This window comes from Schistocerca nitens, chromosome 9 (assembly GCF_023898315.1).
Source record: "Schistocerca nitens isolate TAMUIC-IGC-003100 chromosome 9, iqSchNite1.1, whole genome shotgun sequence".
Classification (NCBI taxonomy): domain Eukaryota; kingdom Metazoa; phylum Arthropoda; class Insecta; order Orthoptera; family Acrididae; genus Schistocerca; species Schistocerca nitens.
In genome coordinates, this window is record NC_064622.1 from 283529865 (window position 1) to 283551476 (window position 21612).

The window sequence follows — 21612 nt, forward strand, 5'->3', positions numbered from 1 at the left end:
AAAGTTTATACACAGTGAAAGGGGGAAACGTCAACGGCTATGTCACAATGCGGACCAAAGTGTATCTTGAGTGATGGGCCGGCCGCTGTGACCGAGCGGTTCTAGGCGCTTCATTCCGGAACCGCGCTACTGCTAGGGTCACAGGTTAGAATCCTGCCTCGGGCATGGATGTGTGTGATGTCCTTAGGTTAGTTAGGTTTAAGTAGTTCTAAGATCTAGGGGACTGATGGTGGTGGTGGTGGTTAGTGTTTAACGTCCCGTCGACAACGAGGTCATTAGAGACGGAGCTCATGCTCGGGTTAGGGAAGGATTGGGAAGGAAATCGGCCGTGCCCTTTCAAAGGAACCATCCCGGCATTTGCCTGAAGCGATTTAGGGAAATCACGGAAAACCTAAATCAGGATGGCTGGAGACGGGATTGAACCGTCGTCCTCCCGAATGCGAGTCCAGTGTGTTAACCACTGCGCCACCTCGCTCGGTAGGGGGACTGATGACCTCTGAAGTTAAGTCCCATAGTGCTCAGAGACATTTTTTTTTGAACCGATTACAGAGCATGAGCGCATGTGAAGAAATTGTGTTTAAATAGTCCGACACAATCAGGTGACAATACGAAAGCGTTAACTTCTCAACAGAATTCTTAAATTCGCTCAATATTCACGGAATGCTCTCGCAAAATGGTGCAGATGTCTCTAAGTACAATGGGACTTAACATCTGAGGTCATCAGTCCCCTAGACTTAGAACTACTTAAACCTAACTAACATAAGGGCATCACACACATCCATGCCCGAGGCAGGATTCGAACCTGCGACCGTAGCAGGCGCAAGGTTCCGGACTGAAGCGCCTAGAACCGCTCGGTCACAGCTGACGGCGATTTCCCAAATCCGACTAGGCGAATGCCAGGCTGGTACCAACGTCCCGTCCCATTTACATGATTCACAAACATTTGGTGACTTCGCGATAAGTCGAAACCGATAATGATAACATTTCTCTGACATGAAGCTGAAATATATAATACAAAAATTACAAACCTCTAAATAGCCAGCGGGTGACAACACAAGTGCGGTGTCACCGCCAGACACCACACCTGTTAGGTGGTAGCCTTTAAATCGGCCGCGGTCCGTTAGCATATGTCGGACCCGCGTGTCGCCACTATCAGTGATTGCAGACCGAGCGCCGCCACACGGCAGGTCTAGTCTAGAGAGACTCCCTTGGACTCGCCCAGTTGTACAGCCGACTTTGCTAGCGATGGTTCACTGTCTACATACGTTCTCATTTGCAGAGACGACAGTTTAGCATAGCCTTCAGCTACGTCATTTGCTACGACCTAGCAAGGCGCCATATTCAGTTCCTATAAGTAATAACTTCAAGAATGTTTTCTGAACAGACAATATTGTGAATCATGTACCGTCAAGAGCGAAGTTCATCATAAGTGGATTAAAGTTAAGTATCTAACTAATTACGTCCGCTTTCTGAATTCTAATTCATTGTCATGTTCCAGACCTCACATCAGTATAGTTCTTCCCTCCTCACGCCAGCCTGCGTGAGCTAAAACGGTTGCGTTGAACACACTATATCATAATGTTTATCGTGAACTTGATGTACTTGGTGCCTAATCAAGTTCCGGCAGCGGTAGCCGAGAGGTTCTAGGCGCTACAGTCCGGAACCGCGCGACCGCTACGGTCGCAGGTACGAATCCTGCCTCGGGCATGGATGTGTGTGATGTCCTTAGGTTAGTTAGGTTTAAGTAGTTCGAAGTTCTAGGGGACTGATGACCTCAGAAGTTAAGTCCCATAGTGCTCAGAGCCATTTTAGCCTAACCAAGTAACTGCTTCTTGCGTAAAGTTCATGACATTAAAATAAGAGAGACTGTGTCGATTGTGGGGGCGTACAGCCAGTCATTTTTCTCTCGCTCCATCGTTGAAATACTAGTATAAAGAACGCTCCGGCTGGCACTGAGACGCAGACTCGCAGATATGGAAACAGTGGTCAGTAGTAGCAGTTTTACGAGGATACTGGAAATGTCAAGGCGATACAGTTTAAGAACAAAAAGCTTAATTCATTCAGACAGGCACTTAAATACTTGCAGGTCTAATTAAAGGAGGATGGCACATTGCAGACAATTGAGCCTAGATGACAGATACGGGTGCGTCATTCCATGCCGCTTCAAGTCTTTATCACGGTTCATCACTCACAGTAGCTGCCGACTAATGGCACGCCAGTGTCTCAGAAACCTGTCACAAAAGATTAATTGCACTGCTGTAATCTAGTGCACACAAAATATGTGAAAATGATATATTTTGTGTTTCTTTATTAAATAGTCACCAACAAAAATATTATTTACAACTCTGTAGGAAACCTTAATTAATAAATTACAAATGCAGAGGATGCTCTGGGCATGACAGTAGTTGAAAAGCCTCTTTAGGAGACCACTAGCATTACGCAGTCTTGGCTAATGTTATTAAAATATAACGTCATGGAGAGGTCAAAGAAAGTCCACAGCCATCAGGCTTAACACGTCAGAAATGGTTACACTTGTTGTTCACTTCTGGCTATGAAAACCATAGTGCCCAATGGCGCCCCATACCATCACGCCAGATCCTCGGCTCGTATAACGATAACGAATGCAACGCCGCTCGTCCGAGTCTATGCATCCGGATACGTCCATGCAGTACATAGATGCAGTACATAGAACCGGAACTTTTTTAAAGAGACGACATGGTGACAGTAATTTATCCAGAGTTGTCACTGGACGCATCACAACAATCGCGCCATATCAAGGGAGACAGAGAGATGTATCGCAGGACTGACGGTGCGTGGTGCTCCAGACGTTCTTACACTGTCTTCGTGAATAGTTTTCTTGCAGCAAAGAAGTCCATTTCTTGACTCAATGTGCATGACGTTGCTGTACGAGCCTGCGCAGCCAAGCGAACAATATGACTGTCCTCTCAGGCGCTATTCACGTGGGGCTAAAGTTGCGCTCTACCAGAACTATGTAAATGACGTAGTAAATAATAGGATTACCGCGATTATTGGCGGCATTGGTAGGGAAAGAAACATAAATGAATATGCAGGAGAGAAACCGGAAGCCAATGGCATCTTGTTTTTCTGTTCGTTTAGTTCTTTGTTTTGCACAGAATTAGAATCGCACGTCATTCAGTGTTAGTCCATTGTGGAAAACTTGGAAATTTGTGATAAGTTCCTATGGAACCAAGGTGCTAAGATCGGTCCCTAGGCTTACACACTACTTAATCTAACTTTAACTTACGCTAAGGACAACACAAACACCCATGCCCGAGGGAGGACTCGAATCTCCGACGGGGGGAGCCGCGCGATTCGTGTTAAGGCGCCCTAGACCGCACAGCTACCCCGCGCGGCTTCCATTGCGTATTTTATGTCCTTACAGAATATAAATTGCGTTTCATAAGTAATACAAATTAGTTGATTGCTTAAGTAGTGCGCTTACGTTTGACGCAAGTACAGTTTACATGTACTTTTTTTTTCTTTATTGAGTTTCGATTCCCCCCGAAAGGGGCGGGCTGGCAGCAGTTTAGTATGCCGCTCTTCAGCCAACAGAATTTGTTTTAAAAAGATGAAGATAATAAATAATAAAAACAGGTTATAAAATCGGAGACTTAAATGGTAACATGGCGGAAAATCGTGGAACTTAAAACATATAACAAAGGGATGATTATGCTAATAAAATACATTCGAAGCAGACAGGTAAAATAATAGACAGACAATTAAAAAACACGGCGACAGTCAGGTTTCTGTTCGCAAGAGACATAAAATTCACACCCAGCGACAGCATGATTTCTGTTCGCAACACTTTGGAAAGACGAACAACACTGAACATTCACTTGAACGCTGCACTAAAAAATTGGCATATAAGACATGCCACAGCCGTGGGCAGACGGGGGGAAGTTGGACAGATGATGGGGAAGAAAAAGGCGGGGGAAGGAGAGGAAAAACGAAGGGGGGGGGGAGGATGAGGACCCGCAAGACAGGTGGAGGGGGCGGGGGTTCTGGGCAGATGCGACAGGGAGTGGGGAAAGGCAGAGGAGGGAAATACAAAAGGACTCGGAGCGGGGGGGGGGGGGAGGGGGGGGAGAAGGGAGAGGTTAGGCAGGGAGAAAACAGGATGGAAGGGGGGAGTGGAGAGGGAGCCCAAGGAAAGGACAGAGGAAAGGAGGGGGGTTAGGATCAGAGTTGATAGGAGGGATAAATGGAGGGAGAGGGGGCATCAGGGGGAGTTTTTACATGTACATGCATAAAGAGTGTATATAATTATTGTTATTATTTTGTACTCACTAGAACGTTCTTCTTCACTTTCCTGCTGTTATTGATAGATGTGAAAGTTGTTTACGAATAACAGAAACATGTTTTTTAGCGGGTGAACACTAATAAAAACGACAAAAGTATGGGGACGGATTCCTGACTGGAAAGAGAGGAAAAAGGATCCTGTGGACATGTGTCTGGAAATGCATCGTTGCCATGGTAGATGGCGCTGATGAATGCAAGTTCCTCTGAACATGTGGCGTGTGTTCTTTGTGTGTTGCAGGCTGTGTGATCGATGCAGCGTACTGTAAGCAGCACAATGAACCGATGCTCATGTCTTTTTCCGGGTTGCAAACAAAAATTAGAAAAATTTTGCCACAAGTTCTGCATGTTTGCTGTTCGGCCTCTTCTTTGAACCTTCTGACCCAATAGGCAACAAAATGATGCCATGGTGACAGGCTACGTTTTAAATGTGAAGTAAAGCACCAATTTTTCATGCGGGTTCCCCAAGCGACTAGCAATATTTGAGTCTCTGCAAGCCGCCTAAATTGCTAACTTTATTCATCCTGTAACTCTTCGACCTTTTTGCCCTGTCAGATGGTGCCGTAGAATAAGTTCATTTCAAAGTATTTTGTAGAATTAAAATAGTTAATTTCGTTCTTCGAGAAACTCGAGGTCGACAAATCCGTTGCCGGTGGTAAGCCTATTGGTTTCTTAAATTTTTTGTGTTCCTTTTAATTTATCTTTCTCAGTAGACTTCTTATTAAAATCTTAAAGTCAGTTGAAATTTTGAATGCTTTTCTGCAAAACAGCTCCAAAAACCCATTACTCGAACTGGTGAAAATTTCGCTATGTATGGAGCTCTTACTTGCAATTGCTAAAAAATTTGATTCCTACGATCGGAAAGTTCCGAAAAATTCGAAAGATTTGTCGAAAACTTGACTATGGTGCTCTACCCTAAGCGTTTTACAGGGCTATTAATACCGGAGATTTTATTTTGATATTTTAGATATTGTGGTCACTGTTTCGAGAATCAGGTTTCTAAAGCTGCTATGACTTCAGAAAAATAGAAATATTGTTTCTTTCCAAAACTACAGACTGGAGTTACGAAACGGGCTTTTATGAGGCTAACTTTGACCCTGAAAGATTAACTTTGCACAGAAATATGATGTTACATGTGTATAAATGTAAATACATACATATAAAAAAGTTTTTCATAACCTCGGTTCCGAGAGTTCCGGAACCTGTACAGAAAATTGCAATAGAGATCAACATAAATATCATTTCCGCCCTTTTTATTGCTCACGAAAACCACACATTGCATGCTGTACGACCATAAAGCGAGACCTTCAGATGTGGTGGTCCAGATTGCTCTACACACCGGTACCTCTACCAGTAATACCCAGTAGCACGTCCTCTTGCATTGATGCACGCCTGTATTCGTCGTGGCACACTATCCACAGGTTCAAGGCACTGTTGGTCAAGATTGTCCCACTCCTCAACAGCAATTCGGAGTAGATCCCTCAGAGCGGTTGGTAGGTCACGTTGCCCATAAACAGCCATTTTCAATCTATCCCAGACATGTTCGATATGGTTCATGTCTGGAGAACATGCTGGCCACTCTAGTCGAGCGATGTCGTTTTCCTGAAGGAAGTCATTCATAAGATGTGCACGATGGTGGCGCGAATTGTCGTCCATGAAGACGAATGTCATTCCAATATGCTGCGATATGGTCGCACTATCGGTAGGAGGATAGCATTCACGTATCGTACAGCGACACTCATCGGTGAAGAGAACGTGATGCCAATCCTGAGCGGTCCATTCGGCACGTTGTTGGGCCCATCTGTGCCGCGCTGCATGGTGTCGTGGTTGAGCCGGCCGGAGTGGTCGTGCGGTTCTAGGCGCTACAGTCTGGAGCCAAGCGACCGCTACGGTCGCAGGTTCGAATCCTGCCTCGGGCATGGATGTGTGTGATGTCCTTAGGTTAGTTAGGTTTAATTAGTTCTAAGGTCTAGGCGACTGATGACCTCAGAAGTTCAAGTCGCATAGTACCCAGAGCCATTTGAACCATTTTTTTTTTTTTTTTTTTTTTGTCGTGGTTGAAAAGGTGGACCTCGCCATGGACGTCGAGAGTGAAGTTGAACTTCATGCAGCCTATTGCTCACAATTTGAGTCGGCACACGTCATCCTGTGGCTGCACGAATAGCATTAGTCAACACGATGGCGTTCCTGACAGGATTCCTCCGAGCCATAAAACGTAGGTAGCGGTCATCCACTGCAGTAGTAGCCCTTGGACGGCCTGAGCGAGGCATGTCATGGACAGTTCCTATCTCTCTGTATCTCCTCCATGTCCGAACAACATCGCTTCGCTTCACTCCGAGACGCCTGGACACTCCCTTGTTGAGGGCCCACAAAGTAACAATGCGGACGCAATCGAACCACGGCACTGACCGTCTAGACATGGTTGAACTACTGACAACACGCGCCGTGTACTTCCTTCCAGGTGGAATGACTGGAACTGATCGGCTGTCGGATCCCCTCCGTCTAATAGGCGCTGCTCATGCATTGTTGTTTACATCTATGGGCGGGTTTGGTGACTTCTCTGAACAGTCAAAGGGGCTGTGTTTGTGATGCAATAATATCCACAGTCAACTTCTATCTTCAGGAGTTTTGGAAACAGGGATGATGCAAAACTTTTTATGATGTGTGTATTTTTCTCAAAGTAGTGAAGACTTTTAGTGCACTTCTGTTCCTCAAATACACACGTCAACGAATTGATTCCAGAGGTTATGAAATCGATAAAGATCGCTCTAACTACACTAGTTTCTAAATCTACAGCAGAACATTCTTTCTCTGCACTTAGAAGATTAAAATCTTATCTGCACAAGCCCATGTTTCGAGAGAAATTGAATGGGGATGCTATTGCGCATGTCCATAAAAAACTCGAACCTTGACATTGAGGTGAACATTTTCATCAAATGATTCACTATTCGTTCCAAAACTTTCTTTGTGAGTGAGAATCAGACATTACACAAAGATTTCAAAAAAATGAAACAATTATATCTGGACTGTGAATTACTTTTGTATAAATTAATTAGTGAGGAAAAGTGATCTAATAAACGAGACTTCGTATACCTTTATCAAGTGCTGTTCTTTCAAAAGTACCTGCAACTGGATTTTCAGGAGTGTTAGTTTTCAACAAATGTGAACTGTGACTTACAGCACACACATTGGTTTTCAAAAGCCGACGCCGCTGAGTGAGCTAATATGAGTCAGGCGCGCCGTGTACCAGTTTTTGCTACAGCAGCTATGTTTCCCATCAGCTGTCCCTTTCCATTGTTTACAGCCGAGGTCTTCTACATCTATATCGATACTCTGCAAGCCACTGCACGGTGTGTGGTGGAGAGTACCCTTTACCGCTACTAGTCATTTCCTTTCCTGTTCCACTCGCAAACAGAACCAGGCAAAAACATCTGTCTATACGCCTCTGTATGAGCCTTAATTTTTCGAATCTTATCTTTGTGGTCCTTACGCGCAATGTATGTTGGCGGCGGTAGAATCGTGTGGCAGTCAGCTTCAAATGCCGGTTCTCTAAATTTTTTCAGTAGTGTTTCTCGAAAAGAACATCGCCTTCTTTCCAAGATTCCCATTTGCGTACCCAAAGCATCTCCGTGACACTTACGTGTTGCTCGAACCTACCGGTAACAAATCTAGCAGCCTGGTTCTGAATTGCTTCGCTGTCTTCCTTCAGCCGACCTGACATGATGGTTGGGAACCATTAAACACGTAAATCAGGATCTCCGGGTGGGGGTTAGAGCCTCCATCCTGCCAAACAAAGACATCTGTTAAAGGAGCGCAATATCATCCACTGTTTCCGTAGCGTACAAAACAATTTTTTGTTTCAGACATTCTTGCAAATCTGCACACACTACACCACCATGATCAGCTGAAGCGCAGTGCAGCTGTTTCACTTCTTAAAGCCGTGTTCAGCTCAAGTGCACTCGTGGCTGCGTGAAGTGGCCATAAAGTTTTATTTATTACGTCACAAACAGCAGTCTGCTTTTCGTGAGAAAAGGAGATCGCTTGGCACACAAACTTCCTTCAAACTACACGTCCTGATGCATCAAAATTGGTCAGTAGAGTTTGGCACCATACTATTATACAAGAACATAATCCTAAAGTAATGAGAGGTTGTTACGTATTGAATGAAAACTATAGAGAATGCATTTCCTTTCCTGTATTTTAGTGAACTTTGTACACTTACAATTCTGTCGACAATGAAGTTCACTTCCTTTTCCAAGTACAAGATATTTCTGTTCTTCACCTCCAATAAATTTGTATACTTAATGTTTGGCAACTCTTACACATACTTTACTCGGTTTTATCACTAAAATAGCAACTTTTATTAAATGTAACAATACGTTCTGAGCGACGGCCAAGCAACACTTCCTCTTTCCGCAAGATACAGATTAACAGTCCCCTTTTTTTTTAATAAATCATTTTTTTCTTTTTTTCTGTGAGTCTATACTCAAAGACTCAGATCTACTATCGTTGCGGGGATTGCGCGCTAAAGACACTCTTGCTGTCCAGCTACGCTTCACTTCACTTCAAGTACTTTTTGAATCAAATTTAGATTTACGGTATTTACACACATTACTGAGCTTCTCAGAATAAAATCAAGCACAAATTAGTTTTAAAAAAGGGCAGTGAGACTCACAAAACATTACATCAGTCGCTTCTCTTGCGATTCAGTTCTTCACCGAGAGATGGTCTGCCTCTTCGTTCTTCATCATTAATATTCCTTTGACCACCCTGGAAGTGTCTACCGCGCATAATGACTCTGTCATACGATAGTGCATCGTTGATATACATTTATATCAACTTAGCACGGATTGTCGCTCCTTTGCTCCGCTCTAAATGCAGGAAACAAATGACCGCTGGAGACTCCATCAACGTCCGCAGCTCGTGGTCGTGCGGTAGCGTTCTCGCTTCCCACGCCCGGGTTCCCGGGTTCGATTCCCGGCGGGGTCAGGGATTTTCTCTGCCTCGTGTTGACTGGTTGTTGCGTGCTGTCCTTAGGTTAGTTAGGTTTAAGTAGTTCTAAGTACTAGGGGACTGATGACCATAGATGTTAAGTCCCATAGTGCTCAGAGCCAGCCACTCCATCAACGGACTGTTCGATTTTGTTTTGGATCCTCTAGCGGCGTGTTACTGTACTATGAAGCGGTGATTTCGATGTGTGTCGGTACCAGGGACGTGCACCCGCGAACAAACAAGAGGTGATACTCAAAACAGTACAATTATTCGTCGTATTTATCCCTCGGCCGCTCGCCGCTCCAGCGCATAGGTCAGGCGCCTCTCCTGGATGCGTATCACCCGCGCCTCTGTAGATCCCACCGAACCGGTCCGGTAAGTGGCCTCGCACCTGAGCATTCGAGCTGATCCCACCAGCTGTCATCTGGCTCTAATCGCGCGCTGTCTCATGCCAGCGTAGGGAAGCATCTGAAAGAGCTAAAAATATAAAAGTCACGCATGGAATCCCAGATTCGTTTTACAAAGAGTACTCTACGGCACTGGCTGCTTCCTTAGCTTGCATCTATCACAAAGCGGGAAGTCCCAAGCGACTGGAAAAAACCGCAGGTGACTCTTGTGTATAAGAATTGTAAAAGAATCAACCTGCAAAATCACTGACCACCACCGATTTGCTGCAGAATTCTGGACATGTACCACGTTCCTAGATCCTCTAAAAGAGTTTGATACGGTGCTCCACTGTAGGCTGTTAACGAAGGTACGATCGTACGGAGTAGGTTCCTACATAGGTGAGCGGTTCGAAGATTTCTTAAGCATCAGAACCCAGCATGTTGTCCTCGACCCGCGAGAGTGCATCTCAGACATGGGTATGGTCAAGAGTTCCCCATGGAGGTGTCATAGGATCACTGTTGTCATCTAAATTTATAAATGATCTGACTGAAAGATTGAGCAGTAATTTACGGCTGTTTGATGATGACGTTCTATTGTGCGGAAAGATGTCGTCGAATTACTGTAGGAGGATATAAGATGACTTAGACAAAATCTCTAGACCGTATGACGAATGGCAGCTAGCTCTATATGTATAAAAATGTAAGTTAATGCAGATGAGTAGGAAAAACAATAGCCGGCCCCTGTGACAGAGCTGTTCTAGGCGCTTCAGTCTGGAACCGCAGTGCTGCTACGGTCGCAGGTTCGAACCCTGCCTCAGCCATGTATGTGTGTGATGTCCTTAGGTTAGTTAGGTTTAAGTAGTTCTAAGTCTAGGGGACTGATGGCCTCAGATGATAAGTCCCATAGTGCTCAGAGCCATTTGAACCATTTTTTTAAACAATCACGTAATGTTCGAATACAACATTGGTATTGTGGTGCGTGGCACAGTCTCGCCGATTAAATATCTAGGCGTAACATTTCAAAGCGATATGAAATGGGAAGAGTTCGTAAGGACCGTACTAACGTTAGTGAATGGTAAAATTCGGTTTATTGCGAGAATTCAGGGAAGTGTAGCTCATCTGTAAAGGAGACCGCATAAAGAACACTAGACCAACCCATTCTTGAGAGCTGCTCGAGTGTTTGCGATCCCCATCAGGTCTGACTAAAGGAAGATATTGAAGCAAACCAGAGGCGGGCTGCTACATTTGTTACCGGTGGGTTCAATCAACACGCGAGTATTAGGGAGATGCTTCAGGAACACCAATAGGAATGCCTAGAGGCAAGACGAAGAACACTGTTCAGAAAATTTAGAGAATTGGCATTTGAAACAGACATCAGAACGATCTACTGCCACGAATCTAAATTTCGCATAAGGAAATTAGGGCTCGTACGAATGCTTAGAGACAGCCGTTTTACTTTTGGTTTAACTGCAGGCGGAACAGGAGAGGAAATGACTAATAGAGGTACAAGGTGCCCTCCCCCCACGCCCCATACGATGGCTTACCAATAAGCATGTAGATATAGATGTAGATCATTCGTGTCATAATTTGTGACGCTTTCCGTAGCATTCTTCATGGACTTAACGGACTTTCGTATACATAAGAGAGAATACTCCGTACGATCCTCATTCTAAATTACACTGTACTGCAACAAAAAATTTTATAAATCTGTTCCTAGCAATTTTTGAGAACATTTCCCGTGGAGAAGCAGCAGTCTAGCTAGAAGTACTTCAAAAACTGACACAAACAGTCTGGACAGGAAAAATATTTATTTCGATGGTAACCGGTTTCTATTAGTTTTTGACTGGTATGAGGGTCAGAGGAGGGTCAAAAACTGACCGAAACGGGTTACCATCGATATAACGTTTTTGTGGGGGAAACTGTTTGTGCACATTGTAAAATCTGTTCCTACCTTTCGTCATGCACATGTTAAACTACACTATAACCATAATGCGTGAGACTGGTCCGTTGCTGTAGATATCTGACATTTTTTTTATCATAACCGGCCACTGTTAGGAAAGATTTAATTGTCCTGTCAGTGCATTTCAAAGAAGAATTTCAATCGTGATGTCTTGGATTATGATTATATCATTGTGTTGCTCTCTGTCGCGTTAAGCTTTTTATAAATCCTGATCTTTGGTTACCAAGTTCTCTCTTGCAGTGGAGAGACAACTGCTGAAACGAACAGTGAGACTTTTCGCTTTGCTGTTCCCACATTCCAGTAAAATTTATTTCATATATAACTGCGTATATGTTTGAATTGAAGATACAGAAGCTGTGATCCCATATCCCACTGAACTTTATTTCATAACTGTCTAGAGATATGTTTGAATTGAGGATGTAGAAGCTGCGACTTTGTTAAGAACCTCTCATTTCCTTCATATTTTATGTAAGCTTATGCTACACGTTAGAGCACATCCAGAGATGATATAACAGTGATTTAAGAAAGTTAGCATGGCGTTTTCTGGACACTGAAAGAGGGAGCTGACTCTCCGAAGCCGGCTGCGGTGGCCGAACGGTTCTAGGCGCTCCAGTCCGGTACCGCGCGACTGCTACGGTCGCAGGTTCGAATCCTGCCTCGGGCATTGATATGTGTGATGTCCTTAGGTTAGTTAGGTTTAAGTAGTTCTAAGTTCTACGGAACTGATGGCCTCAGATGTTAAGTCCCATGGTGCTCAGAGCCATTTGAAGCATTTGACTCTCTGAACTAAATGGGACAACATTCTGGGGGGAATACTAGTTGAGCTTGAGTACGAGACGCATTAGAAATCAATGTATTCAAGAAATCGATATTAATTCTCCTTTTTGTTGCAGAAAGCCATTGTACAACAAATTGTAACGTAATGGCATACATCCTGTGTGGCCGAGTATCCTTAACGATTCTTAATGACATTATTTGGGATTTTGAACTAACAATAATCGACAGAAATATGTCTATACATATTCCCAATATGTGAGGTATGGTTAACTAATGTGTAGTATCTTTCTCTGATTCCATATTTCGTAGGTAACGGTTCTTGTCAGCGTGACTTCCAGGGATGTGTGAATCATGCCGGGTTAGTCAAATTCTGCTCCACTATCCTTGCAATTCTGCATGAGTCTATAAATGACGTAAATGCATGTCGTGGTACAGTATACACTATGTGATCAAAAGTTTCCGGACACCTGACTGAAACTGACTTAAAAGTTCGTGGCGCCCTCCAACGGTAATACTGGAATTCAATGTTGTGTTGGCCCACCCTTAGTCTTGATGACAGTTTCCACTCTCGCAAGCATACGTTCAGTCAGGTGCTGGAAGGTTTCTTGGGGAATGGCAGCCCATTCTTCACGAAGTGCTGCACTGAAGAAAGGTATAGATGTCGGTCGGTGAGGCCTGGAACGAAGTCGGCGTTCCAAAACATCCCAGAGGTGTTCTGTAGGTTTCAGGTCAGGACTCTGTGCAGGCCAGTCCATTACAGGGATGTTAACTGTCTTGTAACCACTCCGCCACCGGTCGTGCATTATGAACAGGTGCTCGATCATGTTGAAAGATGCAATCACCATCCCCGAATTGCACTTCAACAGTGTAAAGCAAGAAGGTGCATAAAACATCAATGAAGGCCTGTGATGTGATAGTGCTACGCAAAACAACAAGGGGTGCAAGCACTCTCCATGAAAAACACGACCACAACATAACACCACTGCCTCAGAATTTTATTGTTGGCACTACACATGCTGGCAGATGACGTCCACCGGGCATTCGGCATATCCACACTCTGCCGTCGGATCACCACACTGTGTACCGTGATGTGTCACTCCACACAATGTTTTTCCACTGCTCAATCGTCCAATTTTTACGCTCCTTACACCAAGCGAGGTGTAGTTTGGCATTTACCGTCGTGATGTGTGGCTTATGAGCAGCCGCTCGACCACGAAATCCAAGTTTTCTGACTTCCCGCCGAAGTGTCATATTACTTGAAGTGGATTCTGATGAAGTTTGGAATTCCTGTGCGATGGTCTGGATAGATGTCTGCCTATTGCACATTACGACCCTCTTCAACTGTCGGTGATCTCTGTCAGTCAACAGACGAGGTCGGCCTGTGCGCTTTTGTGCTGTACGTGTCCCTTCACGTTTCCACTTCAGTGTCACATCGGAAACAGTGGACCTAGGGAAGTTTAGGAGTATGGAAATCTCGCGTACAGGCGTATGACACAAGTAACACCCAATTACTTGACCACGTTCGAAGTCCGTGAGTTCCACGGAGCGCCCCATTGTGTTCTCTCATGATGTCTAATGACTACTGACGCCGGTGATATGGAGTACCTGGAAGAGGTGGCAGTACAATGCACCTAATATGAAAAACGTATGTTTTTGGGGGTGTCAGGATACTTTTGATTACATAGTTTATTTAAAAGTAACTCATCCTCCGCGTGTTCTCCGTACTGGCATAGATACACGGGCTCCGATTTCTTTATTAAGGTGCAGCAAAAAAAAAAAAAAAAAAAAAAAAAAAAAATTCAAACTAGTCGCTTCACTAACAAGCATAAAACAGTATAGAAAGTGAGACATTAGGATGCGTCACGCAGTGGCATGTGGGACTCGATTATATTTCTGAGGGAGTAAAAAAAAGGATGGAATACAATTAAAGCGTTTTATGGTAGTGCTTCACAAATAGGCTATGATGTAACTATTTCTTAGATGCTACAAACAGTATATGGAAGTCGCAACTGCGAAACTTGACAACGATAGAATTAAGGAATACGAAAGAAAATATCAAAAGTTATCTTGTCAACTAGGTTCCAGAATTGAAGAGTAGCTAAATGTGAACGGCAAGACATGCATTTCAACAACAAAAAATGTTCAAATGTGTGTGAAATCTTATGGGACTTAACTGCTAAGGTCATCAGTCCCTAAACTTACACACTACTTAACCTAAATTATCCTAAGGACAAACACACACACCCATGCCCGAGGGAGGACTCGAACCTCCGCCGGGACCATCTGTACAGTCCATGATTGCAGCGCCCGAGACCGCTCGGCTAATCCCGCGCGGCACATGCATTTCAGACTGTACTTTTACGACAGAACGAAACAGGAGTGCCAAAGACCGCTTTTTTATGTGGTATATGCATTCACAGATTGTAGCCGAAGCAGAGCTGTCAAAGCGACAGTATAATGTTGCTGCCAAAGATCAGCGATAACCAACTTTAAATTGTTGTATTTTTCCTGTGTGTCAAATACGTAAGATTTTGCCTACACAATGTTATATCAGTGGCACATATTCAGCACATAGTCACGTTACCATTCACAGCTGATCCAGCAAAAGACATCATTTTGCCGAAGAAAACAGTAGCATGGATAGTACAGTGAAATGCTATACGCAGGAGCTATATAGAAGCTCGCTTGCATTCTTGTTTCAACTTTGCAAACATGTAAGTGTTTATTATTTGGAATAAAGACCAACTTTTAACAACGCTGGAGGATACTTTGTTTATATACCCATAGGTGGCCGTTGAGTGACCATGGAAAATATTGGAAAACCAACACCGTCAGCAAGAGGCAGAAGCCGTAACAGGATAATATGTGGTAGTGAAAGAAGTAAGTGATTGAAGGCAACACGTGCCTTCCGTAGGAGTGAAAAACAAGTGTAATTCCAACCTTAGTACGAGGAAGCGTTTATAAATACAGCAGATCAATACGGTGGACGCACGCCCAAGCCACAGGCGACAGCTCCCAGCCTGCGACGTCACTGACAGTGGAGACGCGTGAGGCGTGACAACCCAGCAGAGCGAGAACGATACAGCAAACATCTGTGAGTGTGATACGCTTAGCTGGAGAACTTATACTAAACTGATATCTATCGTCGGTAAAGTGCTACTGAAACGCTTGAGGTGAAAAAGTAATTGTACCAGCATTTCCACAGTCAACCCTTAATGAGTTTTACAGTGCCGAGCAGTGATCGCACTCGTACTTTTCTTTCTTTTTTGAATAGATTTAGAGAGACTGCTGGCGGACTGGGGCCAGCATACATAGATCAGCCGAGCGAAGTGGGTACCTCGCGGTGAGAGCAACACTGTCATTCGTGATAAACTTTTCAGGAGAAAACTGTAGAAGCTGCTACGAGGGTGAGTCAAATGAAAACCTGAAATATTTTTTAAAATATTATTTATTGTGCAGAAGTGGTACAAAGCTGTATCAGTTTTCAACATAATCTCCCCCACGCCCAATACAAGTCCTCCAATGCTTACAAAATGCATAAATTCCTTTAGCAAAAAATTATTTTGGTAGTCCGCGCAACCACTCATGCACCGCGTGGCGTACCTCTTCGGCAGAACGGAACTTCTTTCCTCCCATTGTGTCTTTGAGTGGTCCAAACATATGGAAATCACTTGGGGCAAGGTCTGGTGAGTGTGGTGGATGAGGAAGACACTGAAAATGCAGGTCTGTGATAATTGCAACTGTTGTACGGGCAGTGTGGGGCCTTGCATTGTCATGTTGCAAAAGGACACCTGCTGACAGCAGTCCACGTCGCTTTGATTTGATTGCAGGCCGCAGATGATTTTTTAGGAAATCTGTGTATGATGCACTGGTGACAGTGGTCCCTCTAGGCATGTAATGCTCCAAAATGACGCCTTTTTCGTCACAAAAGAGTGTCAGCATAACCTTCCCTGTTGACGGTTCTGTTCGAAACTTCTTTGCTTTTGGTGATGAGGAATGGCGCCATTCCTTGCTCGCTCTCTTCGCTTCCCGTTGGTGGAAGTGATGGTTCAAATGGCTCTGAGCACTATGGGACTTAACATCTGTGGTCATCAGTCCCCTAGAACTTAGAACTACTTAAACCTAACTAACCTAAGGACATCACACACATCCATGCATGAGGCAGGATTCGAACCTGCGACCGTAGCAGTCGCGCGGTTCCGGACTGAGCGCCTAGAACCGCTAGACCACCGCGGCCGGCTTGGTGGAAGTGAACCCACGTTTCGTCCCTAGTAATGATTCTTGCAAGGAAGCCATCACCTTCTCGTTCAAAGCGCCGAAGAAATTCTTTACAAGCATCAACACGTCGTCCTCTCATTTCAGGAGTCAGCTACCGTGGCATCCATCTTGCAGACACTTTGTGAAACTGGAGCACATCATGCACAGTGGGGTGTGCTGACCCCTGACTAATCTGTAAACATGCTGCAATGTCATTCAGTGTCACTCGGCGGTTTTCCTTCACTATGGCTTCAACTGCTGCAATGTTCTGTGGAGTCACAACTCTTTGTGCCTGACCTGGACGAGGAGCATCTTCCACTGAAATCACACCATTTGCGAACTTCCTACTCCATTCGTAGACTTGCTGCTGTGACAAACATGCGTCACCGTATTCAACCTTCATTCGTCGATGAATTTCAATAGGTTTCACACCTTCATTACGCAAAAACCGAATAAGAGAATGCTGTTCTTCCCTGGTGCAAGTCGCAAGTGGGGCGGCCATCTTGATACTGATACTGCGACGGTATGTGTGCATCTGCACTATGCTGCAACCTCAAGGCCATTCTGCACGCTGTTTGTAGCACGCTTAGCAACTTACAGGATAATGGCGCGAAATTTCGATTTGTTATTACAAATTTAAGGTTTTCATTTGACTCACCCTTGGACTTATTGTAAATAATAAATGGACTTAATGGTAATGTCATATAACTCGTATTATTGTCGATTGCGGAGAGCCCTGTGTATACTGCACCTCAAGCTGACCCATAATACGCCACAATGCATCCAGGCACAAACTGCGCTACACAGTACAGTGTACTACAACCATTGTTTACGCTGGCTGAAATGTCAGCTTTATCATCGGACAATGGAAACTGTGGTCGCTGTTGGAGTTGCATTTACGTTCGAAAAAGAGATAAACAGGTTTGTAAGCCAGGTGTGCTCCGGTATTTGTTGCGATGTTACTTGCCACGCAGGTAAAATGTCATTCAAGTTGCTATTACAAGTAACAAAAAAAAAATATATATATATATATAAAAAATAGAACGTTCTTCATCCTGTCTACTACTCCTGACATCATGCTGGCAGTATCGGCGAACTAATTGTTATGGGTATATTAACATCCCCGTCAGCTGTGACCGTGGAAAAGCCTTCGTGTCGATTCGATCGCGAATGGTAATGGAGATTTCTCATTTAGGTGCAAGACTTCTGGTTTAACGGTAGCTTAAATTTCATTGCTCGCATCCAATAATCACCTACAATGATTTCTTACTTTTCACCTACAGTTGTCACAGCAGAATGATTTACCTCTTTTTTAACGAAATCTTGTAAGGGAAAGTCGTGGTATTACCGAAATTTAAATTTAGCGCTACAGGATTTCAATTGTCAAGATGCACTGGCTGTCGGAGAGCGATATTAAAATTTTCTTGCTAAATTTTGTGTGTTGAACGCACAGCTGAAGACAAAACAGTTAAACGCTGGGTAACACAATTCTTTGACGGTGATATTACATACCGTCGCAATGATTACAACTACTTTATAACTATATCTGTCGTATTCTATGGATGTCCCAGACTGGTGTCTCTCTCTCATATGGAAAGAAGTCAAAGATGTACATTTAATTTCATGTAAGAGCAATATAATGAAACGAATTGACGTTATGTAAGAGTACGGTATTATAGTGATAATGCAAACTATAAAATACCCTACAGCATTAATTCTAAGAATTTTTGTCGAGATAGCAGTTGCCCATAGAAATTTCTCAGTTCTTAGCCCATAAGATATTTATTATGCTCTGTCACATTCTTTAACACATGCCTATTCATGATTCATCGTGTCATGTGTGAAAACACGTTTTTTATTGGTAGACCAATAGCAGACTCTTACGCTTCTGTTTGCTTTGAAATCCCAAACTGGCCACTCCGTCCTCTCAGTGAACGTGAGCACACGTCTAATTCCGCACCTCTTAAAATGGCATTACAATGGTGACATAAAATGCCTACCTAGTTTCATTAGTTTTCTTCAAGTGTACGGCAAACATTTCGATAGTTCCACAGAGTTTTTTATATTCTTGTAATGCTGGTTGTTTTGAGAGAGCAGCAGCGTAGCGCATTTATACAGATTGTTTGTAGAACCCAGTTAGGTATAGTTGAAAATACTCCACGTACTATGGAAAATGGAAATGAGCGCTTGGCGTCATTGTCCGGGAGGCCCCTTACGGGGCAGGTCCGACCGCCTCGGTGTAGGTCTCATTACATTCGACACCACCTTGGGCGACCTGTGCACCGGATGGGGATGAAATGATAATGAAGACAACACAACACCCACTCCCTGAGCGGAGAAAATCCCCGACCCAGCCGGAAATCGAACCTGGGCCCCTTAGGACGGCAGTCCGTCACTCTGACCATTCAACTATCTGATCGTTATTTACTAACTAAAAGTAATAAACAGGCTAGAGAGCTATAATCTGTAGGGTGTTCATACTGATAAAAACTTAGATTGGAAAAACCGTATAAACGGCCTGCTTAGGTTTGGATATTTTTGGCATAAGAATAATTGTCGACTTTTCAGGGCATAGAAATCAGTAAGTTAATATATTTTGCACATTTTCATTCACAGATGTCCTGTAGGATAATATTCTGGGTCATACCTCTCTTATGCAAAAATAATTGTATGCACGAAAGAAAGTACGAGGCATACAACTGTTTAAACAACTGAAAATATTAACCACAGCTCCACAGTACTCTTACTCACTCGTAACATTCGTTGCAAACAATCTGTTGCAATTTGAGAGTAATAGAGGTATTCACCAACACAATATTAGAAAGAAAAATGATATGCATTTCCCTCTAGCGAATTTAACTTTGGCACAGGAAGTCAGCTATAAAACCGTTTCATAACTTGCTCACTTACATAAAATATCAGACAGCAGAAGTTTTCGAAATGCAGATCTAAATGATTTCTCCTTAACAAATCCTTCTGTACCACGGAGTAATTCTTGAATAGACTAAATTAGTTAATTACAAATCTTTGAAAGGCCAATATATTAAATACTTTATTATAATTAACGTACTAATGGAGGTACAGTGTAGGCTGTAGTTATCGTATGACAGCGAAACTTGGTAGGTATGCAAATGCGTTAATGCCGAACCGATTTACACTGAAAAAAATTTAGTTCGAATTTTGGCCACCAGGTGCAGTTCCGACGTTGTACAGTATCTCGTCGCGTCTCTGGTGCTCATATTAAACAAACTGTGTAAGCGGCGGTTAGCAATAAAGTCAACATTAAACCTTTCTCACTTATTTGTCCTTTTCTGCCCACATCCCTTTCCTAATCCACTACACAGTTTTAAACATGGCTGTTTCTCAGCATCTGTATACAATTTTTAAACACAAAAATTATACATTCAGCCGGTGGCAGATAACTGTTTGGTACAATTTACCTAGCTAGGCATACGTGACAACGCTGAAACGTATTTTATTTTATTTCTGACTTGACCATAGCTGCTCTAAATTCTAACCATTGCTTTCTCGCACCGTAATTTTACGGTAAATCAAAATTTCATTCTGATGAAGACACCCTTAGTAGGGTTGAAACCTAGGTCAATTGTACCAAACAGTTATCTGCCACCGGTTGGCTATATAATTCCTACGTTTGAATAATCCATTACTTATGGAAACATCTCTATACGTCTTTCTTGCATTCACAGCGCCAGATTTGCGCCTAGTGGCCGAAATTAAAATAAAATTTTTTTCAGCGTAAAACTGTTCCGCATTAACACATTAGAGTATCTACCAAGTTTAGCTGCCATATGATACTTACAGCCCACACTGGACCTCTTTGAGTAGCTCCCTCACACTGGACCTCTTTGAGTAGCTGCACTTCAATTACATCCACCTGGTATATATGTAACAAACAAAAGAGAATAAGAAAATAGAATTATACTGCTGAACCATTGAACATCTTGAGGTTTACCGTTAACATGGAACTAACTAATGTCTGGACGAGAATCTGACATGTCTCTCTGCACCTGTCCTTATTTTACAAAAGTTTTCTTGCAGAAATGTTGCTCAGTGTATATCATACCACAGTTCCAAAGGTTCACTGTTCAGTCCTCAGACCACCTCAGGTTTTCGTTTTATGTCATTTATCGCTACTTTAACGTCTGACAACGATTTTTATGTGAAAAAAGGCAAATATACACGTCAGTGAGGAAACCACGTTAATCTGTAGGTCCAACTGTAACTGGTTGGGTAATCAATTCAAAGTTCAAAGGAAGCCAATACCATACCACCGTCAATAGAACCATGCCTTCAACTGCGATGTTTATCCGGTCTGATGACAGCTTTACCTCACAACCTTATAGTATCATGGATGCACAGTCCATCACGTTTTCAACATGACTCTTTCCTCTCTTCTTTCGATCACCAAATAATTTGAAACTATGACAACGCATTCTCTGTCATCGCTTGCTGCGAAAAAACAGCAAGCACTGCTTGACACTAGAGAACGTTGTCACGTCGCTGAGATTATTTAATGGTATAATCGATATTGCTTTTAGCTTTCTCGTATTATAGATAGCGGAGAACTATAAGAAACACAGGAGGAAAAGGGCTGCCCTTATATAACTGTTCTATACTGGAAATGCCAATACACGAAAACAAAAGTGGCAACAAAGGATATTAAGGAACTAACCTCTCCGATAATGACTCACACCGGTATTCGTCATCTCTTCAGCTTGTTAATTTTGTAGCTTAATATTTATACAGATAGCCGGTCGGGGTGGCCGAGCGGTTCTAGGCGCTACAGTCTGGAACCACGCGGCCGCTACGGTCGCAGGTTCGAATCCTGCCTCGGGCGTGGATGTGTGTGATGTCCTTAGGTTAGTTAGGTTTAAGTAGTTCTAAGTTCTAGGGGACTGATGA

General features: G+C 43.4%; 1 protein-coding gene across 2 annotated transcripts in view; it reads left to right on the forward strand.

Moving 5' to 3' along the window:
• The window catches only part of LOC126203573 (alpha-tocopherol transfer protein-like), a 167797-nt gene that overhangs the window by 40228 nt on the left and 105957 nt on the right, over window positions 1–21612 (forward strand). Inside the window, exon 1 of one of the 2 annotated variants that reach the window (XM_049937900.1) lies at window positions 15823–15839. The exons of the other annotated variant lie outside the window; for it this stretch is intronic. The gene's annotated coding sequence lies outside the window, so the exon portion shown is untranslated. Of the gene's footprint in view, window positions 1–15822; window positions 15840–21612 lie in introns of those variants that run through there. 2 annotated transcript variants of the gene reach the window in all.